The sequence below is a fragment of the Canis aureus genome, chromosome 13 (assembly GCF_053574225.1).
Source record: "Canis aureus isolate CA01 chromosome 13, VMU_Caureus_v.1.0, whole genome shotgun sequence".
Lineage (NCBI taxonomy): Eukaryota > Metazoa > Chordata > Mammalia > Carnivora > Canidae > Canis > Canis aureus.
In genome coordinates, this window is record NC_135623.1 from 53,301,844 (window position 1) to 53,320,487 (window position 18,644).

Below are 18,644 nucleotides of genomic sequence, written 5' to 3' on the forward strand. Positions count from 1 at the left end.
ATTCAATAAATGCTTATTTTATGAAAAAAAAAATAAACACCTCAAGTTTCTTTAAAAGTTTTAAGATTAAAACATATCCATGAAAAAAATTAAATAAATAAAATAAAACATATCCATGCCATGGAAAACAGGCTTAAAAAGCCTTTCTGACTGACATGGAAATAAGTCCAAAATGTACTGTTAAATTAAAAATGGCAAGTTGAAAACAATGAGTAGCTTGTAAATATATTAAAGAAAACCTCTAAAAGGACATACATCAAATAGTGGCTTCTTTGGCTTTGATGGTGGGTTTTTGGTCTTGTGGTGGTAAGCAACAGGGAACCTTTTGCTCTATATAATTCTGTATTTTCTCACATATACGTATTTGTATTTTTATATGTATATAACACATACTTTTACAGAAGCATGCATACTTTTAAAACATTCTGTAAAAAAAAAGTTAAAATGATTTTTCAAAATATCCGAGTAATCTAAATGAAAAGTATTATCCAAATAGTTTCATTCACAAAACTGAAATTACAAAAATATAAAAAAATGTTTGGTATGAAATGCACATATTTCCCTTCTCATATTCCAATAAAGCTTCAATTGTATATTTCAATACATCACTAGTTGAGATCCCAATCATATACTGGATGCTGAAAAGGAAGAGTTTTCTCTATTCCACCAGAGCTTAATTTTTATACTTTGTTACAGTCTGCTTTCCATTTACTGGTAACAATATCTTTACTACAGAGGAAATACCCCTAGCTTCAAGAGAAAGTCTTCCATTAGAAAGTAGTTGAGTGCTGAAAGAAGGAGATCAAGCCCAAAGGAAAACAGAAATTTAGGAAGAGGTTCTGTTTTATAATGACTGATTGGAAGGAAAACATCTACTTTTAGCAGATTTCAATGCCTGCCCTCTCTATATAATCTCACCCAATCTTATTTCAGAATATTTTTTACAAATTATCTCATGCTTCAGAAAAAATATTTTTATATAGAGCCAGATAATGACTGAAAAATGAAGCTATAAAAATTAAGACAAACTTTTTATTACACAAGATTTGATCACAGTAATTTGCAAATTTAAGCATTCTAAATAATACAGCGTAGGAAATAAGGATCAGTGTAGTAGTTCAAGATTCTAACAATCATGAGCACTTTTTATACTCCCTCCCGATAACTGGTTTATGTTTTAAATGAAGGTATATTTTCTGAAATCTTTTCAAATGCCAAAAAACTTCATGTTCTGTTTTATATACTATTTTATTTTTTTAATTTAATTTTTGAAGATTTATTTTAATATTTTAAATAAATTTTTAATAAATATTTATTTATTTATTAGAGACAGAGAGAAAGAGAGACAGAGAGGCAGAGACACAGGCAGAGGATAGAAGCAGGCTCCATGCAGGGAGCCAGACTCAGGACTCCTCCAGGACCAGCCCTGGGCTGAAGGCAGCGTTAAACTGCTGAGCCACCTGGGCTGCCCTATACTTTCTATTTTAAATGTACCTGGGGAACTGTTTACTGAGAGGAGGCCAATGATAATTTCTTGAATATATAAAGTTTCATATTCCACTACAAACTTTACCTGTCTACTCTTTTTGGTATCATTTCCATTTCTTGTATAGGAAACCAAGAGTGAAAACAGTTACATCTTCTCTCAGACTCAGAGAGCTACGTCAAATTTTAAACTTAAAATTGGATTTCAAAAATCTGTGCTTCTGATGCTTTCTACTTGGAACTATTTTGTACAGTATACATTCATGTCCAATTCATCTTCATTTCATTTTATAGATCATGCTTAAAGTCAGGTACACCTGCACAGAATAATTGAAAGCTCTAGTTTATAAAAGTTTACATTTCAAGGCAGAAATGATTGATTACTTACATTAAATATTTTTCATTTGAATAAGACTCATTTAAAATTAAAGTTCTTCTGAGTAAGCTTCAAATATGACATATGAAACTTAAATTCACAAAAAAGGAATAAGAACACATTTATTAAATGAAGTATACTAATATTTAACAGTCAAAACTTTGGTTTTGGCCAAAGACCATTTCATGGTTTTCAGAGCTTTTGTTTTATTTTTGTTTGATGGCTGGGAGACAAGTATCTGCATGCAAAAATGCAAACAGAAAATATTTTGAATCTCCTGCTATAAGCATAAGTATGATGCTAGTATAATGTTCTGTTAATTTCAAGGAATCATTTTTGAACACTTATGATCTACCATCTCATCTAGAAATTCAAATTCAAAGTAATATACATGGATCTTGATGAATTTTTTGGAAGGAAAATGATAAAATGACTTTAAAACATAATATCAAAGCATAAGAAAACATAATAAAAATGGAGGAAATGTACTTAGGGGCATACTTTCAGAAATGATGAAAGTCTATGTAATGTTTTTCATTTACATTCACGATTTATTTGTAATATTTGCTTCTCAGAATGTTACCTGAAGGAAAAAATCATAATCAAATTTAACTGACTTAAAATAACCAGAAATAAAAGCATATATTTAGCAGAATTTCCTAAGCCTATAAACTAAAATGCATGTAAGGAATTAAATGGCTCCAAATTCATATACTGGATTTTTTAGCAAACTATTTAAGCATACAAGCAGTGGACTGTTAAATTTCAAATATTTTACATTCTTGAAGATTAATTTCTAATAAGACATCAGTGTTTTAGAAATGTCTTCTGCTCGTATAATATTCAAAATCCAGAATGGACTTATTTTGCTTAAAGAAATTTAGTAGATGGAAATTACAAATCATGGCAATGATAATTTGATATACAACATGTCTCTATACAGAAAGATACATTATTCTCACCAAAAGTCTGTATGGAAAGAAAAAAAAGTCTGTATGAAACATTATATTTAGCTATCATCTTTCTCCAACTCTCAAGAGCAAAAACATCTTGCAAATCTTCACCAACATACATGTGCAGGGCATGTGTGTGCATGTGCCCACATGTGCACACACACACACACACACACACACACACACACACACACACACCTTCTGGGTCCCAGTTTCTCAAGATGGCACTAGGAAAGGGGGGATAGGTTCAAGCTAATACCTGTCAACCCCCAGAACCACATCACCTCTTTTTACAGGTAACATTCATAGCACAGGTGCAAAGACTTCATTTACTTCTCCCAGGGAAAGAATTTTACTTTTGGGAGTTACTAAATTAAGCAAAATTCCATCACAACAAAATACTGACTGGTTCCTGAACTGGTCATAACTGGGCTTCACCTAGAACAAGAGGAATTAGCCGCTTTCTAGCAAAGTTTGAATGATCTATATTGATCAAAATTGAGAGATCCTTAGATTTATAAAGCACTTCACAAATGCAAGATCTCTACTGGGAAGTTAGAGGTCTCTAAAGGGAAGTTCCTGCTAGATACTCAAAGGGCAGGAAGCGGGACACCTGTGTGCACACTTGCACACAAAACAGCTAACAGAAGCTGAGGCTCCCCAGCAGCTCTCGCTGGCCTTGACACTATTTGCCAGCTCTGGGGCTTTCCAACTTTCAAATGTTAACCTCTGTAAAAATAGTGAGCAAGAGAGACACAGTCCTGTCCTAATGGGGCATGCATTCTAGAAGGGAAGAATTTAAGGGAGAACTTAAGGTCACAGAGTTTGGAATGCCTTCCTGACCAAGAAATGTTTAAGCTCAGCCCTGCAGTACTAACAAGCAGGACACACATGTGGGACACAGCAGTTGAGGTGGTTGCAGAGGTATGCAAAGAGAACTGCCCTGGGTATAGAAAACTACCCACAGATGAGAGTATATACTGTTGGAAAACTTGGAAGAAATTCAGCACAGTAAATACTAAGCTGATCCTTAGTTCAAGGTTTGATAAGCTCCTAAATAATGAATGACATTTAGGACTTTTCAAATACTAAACTTTTAGAATTTTAAACTAGGACAATTGATTATCATGCAAAATATTGTTGAGAAAGGACTTTTTTTCCGATTCCTTGAACACCAGGCTGTGTCATCTACAAAACATAAAATAATGTTAGAATCTGACAGTTGACTGTCTCAGGGAGATGTTAATTTAAGTTGCAAGTTTTAACTAAGAAAATGTAATACCAAGCAGTTTTATACATACATATACATATATATACACACACACAGTATACATTTTTATATAAATATAGAAAATTAAGATACATGTATATTATATATGTGTGTGTGTGTGTATTAATTAAACAATGGCAACCATTGGCCTAAAGTTAACATTTATGTAAGTACCAACCAAGTATTATGGGAAGGGCTTTGTGTGTATTCTTGGGTCCTCACAAATTCCCAATGAGTTAAATAGATTATCACAGATGGAGAAACTGAGGTTTACAGAAAGGAATGACTTTCCTGAAGGCACAACAGAAACAGCAGAACCAGAATACAAATGCAAGTCAATGCAATTTGAATTCCTGCCACTACACAGTAATCAGTCATAGATATGTTAGGAAGATGATATCGTTAACACTAGACAAATACGGCCTATGAACAACAAAAACTCTATTATATGTAGAATTCACTTGATTGTATTTTCTTCAACTAAAGAAAGTCTTAAAATCAGAGTCTATAGCTATAAACTGCATGGTCCTAAAAATGTATCTCTTTTGAGATAATTTCCCATGTTAAAATGATTTTATCATGACTCTCAAACATATAATTAGTTTTGATTGAATGGTTTACTTTTGTGAAATTGTATTGATCCATTCATTTAACAGCTTATTCTTCAAAGAAAACAGTGTTAAAGTCTGCATAAATTACTACTGATAGACAGGATTTCACTAGACTTCCAAGTATGCCAATACCTTTTTTCATAGTTCTAGAATATGATTTGCAAGCATATGCACATAATGAGTCTAAATGAATGTAAATCATTCAAATCTATCAGAGGTCCCACTTCATTAGGAATACATTCTTCTAAAAAAATTAGTTCACCATCCCATTTTTACATTAGTTGGCAGCTTTTTTAACTACTTTAGTATTACTGTAGTATTATAAAATGGCACACTTATTTTTATAAAACATCAGTATTTGCCCTATTTACTATTTGCTACTAGAATAGTGTTCAAACTAAAATGTGAACACAAATACTAAAGAGTATTTCCTTCTAAATAATTCATATTAGCAAACTGATGTAATGAGAATACCAACAACCTGGTGACAGGCCCTGAGTAATACCTTTCTGGAAATTAAAAAGCAACAATTTTTAGATTAAAAAAAAAAAAAAACCTTGAGAATCCTCCCTCCCACCGCCCTCCTTCTGCTATTATGTGGTAGCAGGAGTCAACCCAACATGTGGCCAAATTAATATCCTTAGCTAAAAAATTAAAAGGTTCCTTTGGTACCTGTCACATATGAAGTACCAGGGACCCAACACCTGCAAGTAAATGTTTTCTGAAGTTTTAATCTAAATGTGGAAAAGGTAGGGGGCAAGGAGTGACATAGCACAGATGGGCCAAAACAAACCTTAATGATTTAAAGTAATCAAAATCATTAATTCTGTTAATCACTGCCAGTTACCTGGTAGCTATAAGGACATAAACTAGATTTCCATCCTCCATTATAATATAACTGTAGAGATAAGTTTCTGAAACCTCAGAGAATTTATTTGTAGGACTTACTGGAGTTTTATTTTGCCTCTCCCATTAAGTTTTATACTTCTGGAAAGCAGAAATCATACCATATATATTTTTTAAGAGTTTATTTATTGCAGAGAGAGAGAGAGAGCTTGTGCAATGAGCAGGTAGGAAGGAGAGGGAAAGGGAGAAGTAGGCTCCCTGCTGAGCAAGGATCCTGACAGAGGGGTGAATCCCAAAACCCCAAGATCATGACCTGAGCCAAAGCAGACACTTGACTGACTGAGCAGTCCAAGTGCCCTATACCTTATTTCTTTATACTCCACAATATCAAACTCAACAATTATACTCAGTTGAAATATTCAAATTACCAATAAAAACAATTCAAAAGAGGATAACTTTTTTTAAAATGCTAGGTGGTATCTGCTTATAAAAGGGCAGCTGCTTTAACTATTTAATTTTCTGCTTATAATAACAATAGACTAATTTTAGGAAACAGAATAAAAAGTGTTAAGAAAAATGAAATCAGCCATAGTATCAGACTATCACCCAGAGAAACAAATTAGCATATTTCATCTATGAAACTATTTCATCTGTATGTCTAAGAAAGTATATTTTTGCATATATGGATATATGAAAAGATCATGCTGAATATGTTTTTGTACACTGCTTTTTCAGTCAGTATTTTCCTATGTCTTGCAAGTTAGAAAATACTTAAAATATTTACAGCTATAAAGGTCCCCCAAATAGGACTATACCAAACCTTGTTGCACAATTCACCTATTAGCAGTTGTTTTCTAGGTCCTGCTAACACTGTGATGAATCTTTGTAAATGTCCACATTTCTCATTATTCCCTTAGGCTAGCTTCCTAGAAGTAGAGATACCTGGTCAAAGGATAAAGGAAGGTTCTCACATAGTGAGCAACTGTCCTCCAGAAAAGACCCCCACCAATCTGTGCTCTTGATAGAAGCACACATGCATCTCTCATTTAAAAAATGTACTTTAAAATTTTTGTCAATATGGAAAGCAAGCAATAGATTCTTTCTTTTTAAGTTAGGGGCCATTTTTTATAATTTTTTAAAAGATTTTATTTATTTATTCATGAGAGACACACAGAGAGAGGCAGAGACACAGGCAGGGGGACAGCAGGTTCCATGCAGAGAGCCCTACATGGGACTCGATCCCAGGACTCCAGCATCACTCCCCAAGCTGAAGGCAGGCGCTAAACCACTGAGCCACCCAGGCATCCCAGCAATAAATTCTTATTGTCTTAATTTATATTGCTTTGATACTAAGTGAGGTAAAACATCCTTTTATATGAGTATTAGCCATTTATATTTTCTCTTCTTTCTATACAAAAATTCTTTGTGTTTGTCCTTATCATGAGTCATGAACTATTCAGAACCAGATTTCAGAAACCCATGAGTTGCCATCTTGAGGGAGGGTTGTACACTCTCCAAGTGTTTACCCACTAGACTTAGGCCATAACTTTATTAATATAATTTTGTCTTTGTCAATACTTATAAACCTAGACTTCATCATTTTTTTTTAAGATTTTATTTATGTATTCAGTAGAGACACACAGAGAGAGGCAGAGAGACTTAGGCAGAGGGAGAAGCAGGGTCCCCGCAGCCCTGAGCCAAAGGCAGACGCTCAACCACTGAGCCACCCATGCATCCCAAAGACTTCATCATTCTGAGGGAACTTTTCTCTAGTTAAAATAAGTATAATTTTTTCTTTATTTATTATTTTCTTTATTACCTATGAAATTATCCTTAATTAAGGCAAGAAGTCACTTTCCAGGTTAGTATTTTGTAAACTGAGAATATTTAATAAGATGTTGAAAATTGAAAATATTAAAATTGAAATCTTTGCATGTAAACACCATGTAAAAATATTTGATTATCTAGGTAGTCTTCTTAACTATCATATCTTACACATAAATTCATGGTATAATGTACCAAGGAAAGTAATTTATATAGTCTTAAATGCTGGGTTGTTTAAGATTTTATTTATTGATATTAGAGAAAGAGAGTGAGTGTGGGTGTGGAGGAGAATGAGAGGCACAGAGGAGGAGGGAAAGGGAAAGAATCCCAAGCAGAGTCCCCACTGAGCAGAGTCTGATCTGGGGCTCCATCTCTTGACCCTGAGGATCATGACCTGAGCCAAAACCAATAGCCAGACACTTAACCAACTAAGCCTCCCAGGCTTCCCCTAAATGCTGTTTATTTAATTGAAGTATAATTGACATACATCATATTTGTTTCAGGTATACAACATAACAATTCGATATTTGTATACATTGTGAAATGATCATTACAGTAAGTCTAGTTGGCCATCACCTTACATAGTTATAAAATTTTTCCTGTAATGAGAACTTTTAAGATCTACTCTCTTAGCAACTTTCAAATATGCAATACAGTATCATTAACTATAGTCACTATGCTGTACATTCCATCCCCATGACTAATTTATTTGAAAACAGGAATTTTGTATCTTTTGACCCTTTGCTCCCACTCTCACACTCCCTAAATTCTGTTTTAACCAGTGCTTTCCCTCAGGACTCTAGAGGAAACAAACTTTCTCTTGACTAAAACATCTCCCTATATATAATGGAAGGCTTAAGAATGTCCCCTATCATCATATGAGAAAGATATTATGAGGCTAAATGTCAAATGTTTCTAAAGTCCTTTAAACCATCTTATATTTAAAAAAACTTCTACATTAATTCCAAAAACTACCATTACACAGAGTGCTTTCTTAAAAAAAAAAAAAAAAAAAGCCATTATGTAATAGTCACATCAAAATTCAGGTACTTATATATATATTATAAATATATATAAATATATATTTTAAAGATTTTATTTGACACCGAGAGAGCAAGCACACAAGTAGGCAGAGGGGCAGGCAGAGAGAGAGAGAGAGAGAGAGAAGCAGACTCCCTGTTCAGCAGGGCTCCACCCAGGTGTCCCAGAAATTTAGGTACTTTTAAAGGGCTATCTCATTTTTAACACAGAAGAAAGCTCTTTAAAGAACAACTGATAGTCATTCATTTCTCACTTTATATATAGACTGTCATTCAAAAATGTCTCAAGTTTTAGAAAGTATGCTAATAATTTTATGTATGTGTGAATATCTCATTATTATGAAACCGTAAGTAGTAACTAAATGGCTTTCTGAACTAAGCTCATCTCAAACCAGCTGCTGCTTTTTGCCCATACTAATCCAAATGGGGTCATCTGTACTTCCAATAAATGAAACAGTGCTTAAGTTATTAATAAAGTTTTTTTATATTAATAAAGTTTTAAAGAAAAATCCATTCTTAAAATGAACCAATAGACAGAAAAGACTCCAAAAACCAGACCATCCTCCAAAAGATAACAAATCAGCTTCTTTCAAATCCTCAGTTCATAGCATATTCCCCTTTAATTGAGCAATAACAGGAGTTTATGGGCTTCAAATTTATAGAGACTTAATTCAGGGAACTGTTAACACCACATTTTAGTTTAATTGCAAAAGCTTAAATCAAAGTTTAAGATACAGAAATAAAATTAAAATACAAGTTAGTGTCTTGTGATCCACCAAACGTGGGACCTTTCACTATATTTCAAAGAAGCAGGGTCTCTCAAAGAAATTATTTTTCTTACCTGTCTGTTAGTTTCCTTAAACATCCTGGCCTATAAGGAGAAAAAAGTATCTCCAAGCAGTGAGTACTTGTAGACTGGCCATTCATATTTCTCTTTTATCTACAATAACTGAGGTTGCACTTCTATCATTCATGTGCCCACAGAGCACAATAGAGTCACACACCATTTGGCCAGAAGTGACAAGGCATGCTTTATAGATGGATGTGAATTCACAGATAGACAGAACACATACAGCCACCAAAGATACAAACCAAACCCAAGCATGCAAAGAAGCCTCAGAGAATCCAACTTTCAATTCAGTGTTACTTTACACAGTTTGGAGGTCCTAACACTGCAGTTTCTTGCTATATCCCAACAACATATTTTTATTTTTAGCAAGAAGAGCTTAATGGCAAGAAAAGCTCCTATTGGCTGGTTGCACCAGGCTTCTTCTCTTTTCAGTGGCCCAAACAAAGAATTAAACTATTTAGCTCTAGGTTCCAAAATATTTTTGTTTGGAAGCACAGTAATTAGCAGCAAATCCTCCTGGCTTATGACCACTTTCTGTTGTGGTGGCTAGTTGAATGGAAAAAAAAAAAAGTCAAATACAGAAAACTGGAAGCAGGTTTGGTTGATATCTTTGTTCCATATTTTTATACTTCCATTATACACACATAAACAATAAATGGGCATACTCTATGTGGTTTTAAATTTTTATATGAATGGCACTACATGATACATATTGTTCTACAATCTGCTTTTTTTCCCCTTTTTTCCTTTGTAACCCAACATAGTGCTAATAAGACCCATCCTCAAATATTCCAGACAGTGTGGCCCCACTTTATGTTGTCTTCAGACAATGTCACATCACAAGACATTTACGCAGGGTACCATCTGCATATAGATCCAGGACAAGCTCTAAGATTAACCACTAGGCAAGCAAACTTTAGCCTTCAGTGTTGCTAAAATAAATATTCTCTTCTCCCTCATCTTACCTCCTCTGCAAGTTCAGAGCAAGACAGAGGAGCTCCACAACACTTTTTCTCGAGAATGTAAAGATCCACTTGTGCCAAGGCACAAAGTCATACAATTATAAAACCACTGTCATTTTAATTAAGATGACAATATTGATAAGAAAAGGGTTCTCAGAGTCTATCATAGCTGGGCTGTAAGCCCAGTTCTAGCATTTACTAACCCTGAGATCTAGAACAACTTACTCAGCCAGTTAAAAGCATCCGTTTCCTCATCAGCAAAGCAGGGGTTAGCACACCTGTCTCCTATAGTTGCCAAAAAACCTGATGCTTGGAAAGCACAGGGCCTCTACGACTGGCATATGGTTGCACTGAAGCCAGGATTGACCACTGCTGCAAACAGCTGCCTGTATATCCAATGGGCTACCTTCTTTGCAGGGAGGGGTAGGAGCAGTGATGCCTTGCTTATGGTTAAGAAAGCAGCGAATCCTTTATACCTAATAACTTATTTTCTAGGGACTAACATTCCTAAAAGTATAGTTTAAATTAGTTAAATTTCAGAAGATTGAAATTGTGCTAGAATACGTAAGTGAAATAAAAAAAGATCAAGCTGGAATTGTAACTCGTTTCTTGGCTAAGTAGTCACAGTTTTGGGATTCAGATTTAGCCTTTCAATGATAAAATGCAGGCAGCTTCTATTGGTAATTTAAATTGAAGAGAGAGGCAGAAGAGAGAGAAGTAGGGAAAGGGTAAAAAATGTTCCTTCCTTTCTTAGGAAGAAAAAATAGGGTTTGTCTGAGAGCCTTATAATGGCAACACCAACTGTAGCTTCAAAAACTCAACTGCCAGCACTTTCCAGTCTTATGAGCATTCTTTTTTCTTACTTACAGTTTCTAAAAATGTGCAATTTTTATCTTTTAATCTGTGACGGAGCCTCCCTCTCTGCCCCAGACCACACCACTGTGAATATCAATGTGCTATCCAGGGATCATCCCCAAAGGACCACTGATTGCTTCTATCACACTTCAGACGACAAATTCTGTTGAGAGTACAGAGCAAAAAATTCATGTCATTTGAGCTTTTCCCAGTCTGTGTGGCCTTATATTTATTTCCAAAGAAGTTTAAGATAATAATCTAAATCTACACTGAATAACTGGGATCATCAAAATGAGACGTTTCCTCTCTTTTATCTTCTCAAATCAGCATATTATTTTCACAAATATTTGAACCTCCAAATCAAATAAGAAATAAACAACCCTGACTACTATGTTTTATCTTGTTTTTACTGAAAGCTTCTGAATAGCTGAATAGCAGTCACTTTTGGTAAGTCAACGTATAACTGGTTTTGATTCTTTGCTCCTTAAATATCATAAGAAATTGTCCCTATTGCTGTGAAGATCACTTCTGAGGATAATAATGACAGTGCATCATTTCCTAGGGTAACCTCATTTCTGAAAACTAAATTCTTTTATCAACGACTACATGAAAGTGTTCAGACTTAAAGAAAAGCAAATCCTATGAAAGTACATATTGGAAAATATCTTTGTGAATATAAGGTAGGGAAGGATTTCATGGGTAAATCATATAAAGAACAAACCTAATGAAAGATAAATTGAAATTTTACATCAAAATTTGAATCATTAAAAAAATACCATAACAAGGTATTTCCCATAGATTGGGAAATCATATTTTCAACTCACACAACCAAAGGCTTAACGTATGGATTTTTTTTATAAATCAATAAATAGAACACAAGCCAAAAGAAATCATAAATAGGATATGAATAGCAATTTACAGAAAGAGGAACTCAGTCTGATATACCTATGAAAATATGTCCAACTTCACTGGTAAAGAGGAGATTCACATTTAAACTACAAACCAACCGCTATTTCCTACTCAATACAAAATGTCAGCAAGTACATGAAGACACCAGTAACTTACACATGCTTTTGACAATATAAATCAGTACAAATACACTGCCCTGCACCATGCAAAACTTGTAAAATTTGAGATACACATTCTCAAATACCCAGAAATCCTATTTCCAATTATATATCCTAGAGAAATCTCTGCTTGTGTGTATAAGGAGACATTTATAAAATTGGTCTTTGCAGCACTATTTTTATTAGTAATAAAATTGGAAACAATCTCAATGCTCACTAGCAGGGAACCAGACAAGCAACAAAATTCTATAAAGTAATTAAAGTAGCATAAACTAGATCTAAATGCATCACACATAGAGCTCAAAATTCCTTGAAGTTTTGCAAGGGTAAATTTTCATTTATGTAAAATTGTTAAATATGTGCATATACATATATACGTATAGGATAAAAACATAGGCAGAGGATACACATGACATTCTTGACTTTGCCTCTGTAAAGACAGAGGAAGAAAAAGGCCAAGAAGGGATTCAAACAGGACTTGAAATTCATCTGTAATATTTTGTCTCAAGTTTAAATAAAGATCTGAAACAAATGATGAATTAACATGTGTTAACTCTGGGTGGCAAAATATGGATATTATTATCACCTTTGGCAACTTGATTTTAAAAATAATAACGAGGGGATCCCTGGGTGGCTCAGCAGTTTAGCGCCTGCCTTTGGCCCAGGGCACGATCCTGGAGTCCCGGGATCGAGTCCCACGTCGGGCTACCGGCATGGAGCCTGCTTCTCCCTCCTCCTGTGTCTCTGCCTCTCTCTCTCTCTCTCTCTCTCTATCATAAATAAATAAATAAATAAATAAATAAATAAATAAATAAATAATAAATCTTAAAAAAATAAAAATAAAAATAAAAATAAAAATAAAAATAAAAATAAAAATAAAAATGAAAGGGGGCAGCCCCGGTGGCTCAGCTGTTTAGAGCCACCTTCAGCCCAGGGCGTGATCCTGGAGACCTGGGATCGAGTCCCATGTCAGGCTCCCTGCATGGAGCCTGCTTCTCCCTCTGTGTCTCTGTGTCTCTGCCTCTCTCTCTCTCTCTCTTTCATGAATAAATAAAATCTTTAAATAATAATAATTAAAAAATTTAAAAAAATTTTAAAAATAATAATAATAACAATGAAAGGGACAAATAAGGCATCAAGTGAAAATACCTAACCCCTGTTTAGAGATTCAACTTCCTGAAAAATAGTGGTAATCTACCTTGATTGTTATCTACCTTAAGTAATTCTTTTTTGAGCTTCATACCACTTTCGAAAAATACATCCAATAAAATTATTAGCAATAGGTCAAACTTATATACATGAATGTCTTTGGGGAGATAATTTGTCATATATACTGGTGTTAAACATAAGAACTTCTGAAAAAAATATGTTTAAACTATTTTCCTTAATTTGCTTAATGAAAATTTTTTTACTACGAAGAAGTATTACTTAGCAAAAACAACAGAATATTATAAATATAAATCTAGACAAGACACAATATCCATGGTCATCACATTCTCAGTGAATATGATGTCTAGTCAGCAGACCAATTCCAAACCATAGCACTATTAACAATATTAGGGTTGTTTTTTTAAATAATAAGAATTTTATATTGCACATAAAAGCCAGTCTAAAATACCTGGCAACTGATTAGCTCCCCCACACACAAAAATCTATTAGGCTTACAAAGTTTCCAGTGATTCACCTAATATCAAATAATAAAACTCTTCCTGTTTATTCACATTTAACTTCTCTTCATATCACTGAGCTAACGTATCATTATGTGAGAACACAGCACATCTTAAAAAGTTTAAAAAAAAAAAAATCAAAGGATTGTCAATATAAGTACCTGAAAGAACCATTCTTACACAATCACAGAAAAAGTCAGATTTTAGGCCTGATAAAACAGGGCCCCCATAACGGAACAGGAGGAAAGATCATTAAGGTAGAGGAGAAATAAATGTGAGGATAATGGATTTTTTTATGCAGTATTTTTATTCTGCCCAAATAGCTCCTAAGTTCCTTTATTAGCTTAGGAAATAAACTAAATTATAAAAACTTTGCTTTATTCATCATGCTTGCTTATTTAATTATAAACATAACAATTTAATTTACTCTCAAGTAGTTTTAATAGATATTAGAACAAATGGTCCTACAACCTAAGGAATCTGGAAACAGCAGAACCTGCTGGAGGCAAAGTAACATTCTGAGAGGCAAGGGCAAGGTCTACACAGTCCTCCCTCCTCACCTATCTAGATCTTCTAGAACTGGTCTGGAGAGCAAGGCAAACAAAACCTTCAAGCACAGATCCTAAGGAAGCAAAATGCCTATTAGCCCAGAATTCTTTACTTCTCTTTGAAAATGGTAGTGCCACCTGGAGGCAAAGATGATCTTGTTCTTCTATGTGAGATTTACTATACTTTCAAATGAGATCATTATGGATACTCTTTTAATAATTTATTGTAGACATGACACATTCTCATTGTAAAAACTTTGATAAATACGAGAAAGAAAAATTAACAAAGCAGTAATCCTATTACTTGGAGATAACCACTAATGATTTTAAGGCAATTTCCATTCCATTGAGAATGAAATACACACATTCATTTCCACTGAGAACAAAACACTCACACACATAAATATGTCCACATAAATTCTGTAAATACAGTTGCATATATAATGTTAAAGGGAAAATATTAGATTTTAATGATTTCCCGTGCTATTAAATTTTCTCTATAGAAATGACTGCACATTTTACATAGTAATATTAAAAATAAATTTATCAATCCATTGGGGGAAAAACTATTTAAAATGTTACAACTCATGCTAAAACAAATGCCATTATATACAAATCTTTGTCCATATGTATAAAAATTCCCTTATGATACAGTCCTAGAAACTGGACCTTTTGAAGTACATACAGGAAATGATAATAACAATAAAGGAAATATACTTATGTAGAGATTATCCTAGGCCAAGAACTTCTCTAAGCAGTTCATATATACTGACTCAATGTGCCCTTTTAAGAGTTTGTAAATTCTATCACTGTATTCATTTTACAGAGGCAGAGAGAGGTTAAGTAACATGCCCAAGGTCACACAGCCAGTAAATGGTAAAGCTCAGATCCATCTGGCTGGGGAGTTCATGCTCCAGAATTAAATTACATTAGTTCTGATGGTATGTGCTGTCAAATCACTTGTCTCTATTTAGACTCTCCACTGACATCTTTCCACAGTGGCATGCATCCATCCATCCATCCATTCTCCTCTCTGAGAATCTGATAGATGAAAAATGCTATCTAACTGTCGCTTATATTCGTCTCTATTTACTAGCATGACTAAACAGTTTATAAGTTCATACACCCCATATGTACTAGCTTTCCAATGAGCTGTCTATCCATGTTCTTTGCCTATTTTTTTTCCCAACCTTACTTCAGATTTCGTGGTTTTCTCATTAATTTGTATCATTTCTTAATATAGGTAACCTAGTCACCATTTCCCATCTTTGTCTTAATTCTCTTTGGCATATAGCCATCTAGAATTTTTACAGTCAAAATTTTTGGTTTATGTATGTACTTTCTTCCTCTGCTCTAGTCTTACAAAGCATTTGTCTATTCTAGAGTCAGATACACATTCAACTAAATGTTTTCCTTGACTGAGGTTCTCTTTAATCCACCTGGAAATTATCTGGTGTATGGTGTTGGCATTAAATTTTAAGCAGAATGGAATTGTAAAGATATGATACTATAGATGGTTTTACATAACATGTTTTTTATCCTTATGTAGTTTTTAAGCCAGACAGCAACATATGCTGACTTATTACAACAGAATTACTCAATCTGAGGAAAAGCCATAATCTAAGACATTTCTATTCTGGTTATAGCCACATCAAAAACATCTCAAACATGAAAATCATTCTCACCTTTAAAAACCCACAGAGTGAAAGCTGTCACGGGCCTTCCCTGAACATTAATTCTAGCCCAATGTTCAATATAAAGTCAGCAGATTTTTCATAGCTGATCTAAATCCCTAACAGGGCTTCTTCTTATTTTATTCTGTAGTCCAAAGGAAAGAACAACTAAATATTTGGTATCATCATCTTAACAGTTCTTATATTTGAACAGCAGTGTTATACTCAGAGATTTTTAACTGTGAAGGAGGAGGAAGGGTCTGGACATTTTTACTTATGTCTCAGGCTCTATTCTAAATGAGTACTATATAAAAGGGCATGATCAGTTGTGACCTATGTGCCAAATAATTTGTTAATAATAATGATACTGATGTTGGTAAATTACTTCCAAAACAGAAACACAAACCAGGTTCATGATTCTTCCCATGATAAAGCCAACTTACTTCTCTGCATTCTCATGTCTTCACAAGGAGAAGAGGTGGAAATTAAAACCATTACTGTATATTACCATGCAGCCCACATTACCTATTCAACAGCCCATAATAAGCAATTCTTAGTGAAAAATACTTTTATGCCGAGTATTGATTTTTTATGAATACCACAAAAACAAAAAGCTCATGGTGCTATTTGCTTTACTACCCACACACACATACCCACACAAGGCTTTTAAATCAAATCTGCCATTGAGTATGTGATATATGCGAATATTAATTCTTCATTTGTATTGCTCTAAAACAGAATTGAGAATTCCTAGTCTAAACTATCTTCATAATCATCTCTATTTTTGGAATTCAGAAAAGAATACAGTTCTCAATTAAGGATCTCATAAGAGCACAAAGAATTGGAAGGATTTCCTCTCTCAAAAATAATGTTAGTTTTGTGGTTGAATCTATTAAATCTACATTGCTAATTCTTCTCACAATGGAATCTCTTAGGTCATACTTTCTTATGAGCAATTATCTACCCATGTAACTCCTATGTGTTCTTATTCCTATATTTCAATTCTAATCGAAACTAATAATAAAAATCAATAATAAGAAGAACTAAGATTTTATTTTCACTGAGCAGTCACTATTATTAGCAGTCACTATTGCTAGCACTTTATAAGGATTAGCTCAGATAAATTTCCCTTCCCCATAAGGGAAGGACTATTATTGTCACTATTTTACAGATGTGGAAACTCACTATTAGAGAGGTTAGATAACTTGCCCAAAGACATACAATAAGCAAGTAGAAGTGTAATCTTAACATGGGCCTTATTATCTGCCACCATTCTCCTACATCTTCTTTTCTTAACGTTTTTTCCAACTTACCAGGACCACTATGACTTCTGATTATACCCTTCCTCAATGATGTTATCTGTATCTGCAATATCTGCAAGCTTATTGATCCTTATATTTTTCAACTTATTAAATATCAACTAATCAGATTAATTTATATCAATTTATATGGGCCTCTCAGCACTCCCTATTTAATAGAATTCTTTTGCCCAAATAGCCATCTTACATAAATATTCACCACATGTTAGATGTTATAACTGACCATACAACCCAGTACTACTGTCAAACAATTCAAATTGCATTTTCAAAGATAAATATTCTCTTGGTAGTTGATCACCATGGTCCTCTTTCTGCTATTGTATAATATTTTAACAATGACCAAGGGGTAACCTGGAGCCTAGAGGCTCATGAACTGGTCTGTGGACCTTCTGAGCCATTTGCAAAATTATGTGTGTAAATATACACGTATTTGAACTTAGGTATAAGTTAATTTTGTTAATAATCCTTCCAAACTACGAAAACATCATTTGCACCAAGAATGGCAGAGACTCTCAATCAACAGGCCAAAGAAAATAACATTTAATATAGACATTTTTTTTTTTAAGATTTTTTATTTACTTAATCATGATAGAGAGAGAGAGAGGAAGGTAGAAGGAGAAGCAGGCTCCATGCAAGAAGCCTGATGCAGGACTCGATCCTGGGTCTCCAGGATCACGCCCTGGGCCAAAGGCAGGTGCTGAACCGCTGAGCCACCCAGGGATCCCAATATAGACACTTCTTAAGTAGCAATGATAACTAGTTCTAGATGGCCTAGGGCCATATTTACAAATGGGGTGAATTCAATAAGCCTTTTAGAGTTCTATTAATACTGATTTTCCCTATATAGCAGAGATAAGACTGAGTCTTGAGCCTACTGCTCTTGGAACACATTCTGGTTACTACTAAATTTTCTCATCATTAAGGCATCTGTAAATGTACTCCACAAAAGAGACTATCAGATCTCTCCCTCTAAAAAAAAAAAAAATAATAATAATAAGCCACATTGGCCTTTTTAATCATCAATTTTCTGTCCTCTACAAGTTCTCAATACTACTATTTACTTCAATAACAGTAAAATCTTATTAATGAAAGTACTTAGAGTCAAGCATTGTGGTTAACACTTCTAATTAAAGGCTAATAAACAGTGGGTATGTGTGTGTGGATAGTATGATCAGTTATGAAACTATTAACATAGAGTACAGTTTTTGTTTGCCCAGACCACTAGGGAACCATCTTCTGTGTTCTTAGCCCACTGGGCTGGGTGCAGCCAAGCACCACTACTCACATGCATACATGCA

The 18,644-nt window shown here is 34.1% G+C and overlaps 1 protein-coding gene across 6 annotated transcripts in view; it reads right to left on the minus strand.

Annotated features, from left to right (window-relative positions):
- Positions 1–18,644, minus strand: part of NR3C2 (nuclear receptor subfamily 3 group C member 2) — a 329,732-nt gene that overhangs the window by 287,774 nt on the left and 23,314 nt on the right. The window lies entirely within an intron of this gene.